We start from the raw sequence: 1,778 nt of genomic DNA on the forward strand, positions 1-1,778 counted from the left end.
AAAAAAAAAAAAAAATTAAAGAAAATAAATCAGACCCGTAGACTTAAACGCGAGCTTCTCGGAGGCGCAGTTTGTGTGGCTGTGCAAAAGTTACGGCGAGGCAAGATCCTGCTCTACGCGCCCTTTCTCCGCGTGTATTTTTTCGCGGCTTTGTGAATGAAACTAAAACAATTCCGAGGAACAGGGCATATTTAGAAATAGGAGGAAACACCGTCGCAGCTTGAGGATCAACATGCGTCCACTTTATCTAAGACCCGCAATTACAAAAAAAAAAAAAAAAAAAAAAGGACAAAAAAAAAAACCCCAACAACAACAAAAAAAACAAAAAAAAGAAAAAAAAAAAGCAAGCCTAATAGTGCAAACAAAGCCTGGAAATTAAACTCTCAAAGAAAGACGGCTCAAAAAAATAGGTAAGACAAGGTAGAATTATGAGGTCTTGTACACATACACAAGTATTTTCTGGCTCACTGTGTCCTCAAAGGTGAGTCCTTGCTCCAGGCACCTCAACAATTTTTTGAGTTGCAGTGAACTGCAGCATCCTCTGGCCCCTGGGAAGATCTGAGTCACCGCTGAAACCTGGCTCTCTGCTCCTCACTGCGCTCTTTGTTTAAGCATGAGTTGTGGGCTCCCAGCTCAGTACAGTGACTTTTGCCTCTCTTACCTTTCTGTCTCTGGCAACTTCTCCTCTGAGCACAGTGCCTAAAAGGAAGAGCAGTCCTCGGCCTTCTGTGGGCTCTCCAGGTCTGGATGCCTAAAGAAAAACAAACACAAATTTAGAAAAACAAGTAAAAGAGATAGAAAGCATTTCAGAAATCTTTACAAAAACATCCATTCACCCAGGGCACAGAGACACAGAGAGGGAGAGAGAGAAAGGAAAAAGAGAGAAAGAAACAGAGAAAGAGAGAGAGAAAGGAACGAAAAGACAGGAAGGAAGAAAGGAAGGAAAGAAGGAAGGAGGAAAGGAAGAAAGAAAGGAAAAAAGAAGGAAGGAAAGGAGGAAAGCAGGCAGAGACGAGAGAGAAGAGAAGAGAAGAGAAGAGAAGAGAAGAGAAGAGAAGAGAAGAGAAGAGAAGAGAAGAGAAGAGAAGAGAAGAGAAGAGAAGAGAAGCAAAGAGAAGAGAAGAGAAGAGAAAAGAGAAGAGAAGAAGCGGGGGATGTGGATAGATACAGAGAGAGAAAAAAGAGAGAGGTAAAGAGAGTGAAAAATGAAATGAGAGAGGGGGAAAGAAAAAAGAAAAGGAGGGAGAAAAAAAAGAAATGGATATGAGAGAGAAAAAGAAAAAAGAAAAAGAGAAAATGAAAGAGAAAAAGAAGAGAAAAAGAAGGAAAGAGAAGGAAAAAATAAAATGAAAAAAGAAGAAAAAGAAAGAAAAAGAAAAAAGAAAAAGAAAAAGAAAAAGAAAAAGAAAAAGAAAAAGAAAAAGAAAAAGAAAAAGAAAAAGAAAAAGAAAAAGAAAAAGAAAAAGAAAAAGAAAAAGAAAAAATCTGTAAGGAAAGTGAAAACGAAAAAGCAAAGGAAGAGGCAAAGCAACGGAAAAAGGAGAGGAAAAAGGAAAGGGAAAAGTGAAAGCGAAAAGGAAAGGCAAAAGGGAAAGGAAAAAGAGGGGGAAAGGAGATGAGAAAGGGAAAGGGAAACGAAGAGGAAAAGGGAGAGGGGAAAAGAGAAGAGGGGAAAACACAAGAAGAGCAAGGGGAGAAGAGAAGAGCAAGGCGAGCCCGAAGTTGGCGGCACGGCGGGCGCGGCGCGGGTGGGCAGGGCTGGCCGCCGCCCCGCCCCC

Source organism: Charadrius vociferus, unplaced genomic scaffold, assembly GCF_000708025.1.
Source record: "Charadrius vociferus isolate BGI_N301 unplaced genomic scaffold, ASM70802v2 scaffold178, whole genome shotgun sequence".
NCBI classification, from domain to species: Eukaryota; Metazoa; Chordata; class Aves; order Charadriiformes; family Charadriidae; genus Charadrius; species Charadrius vociferus.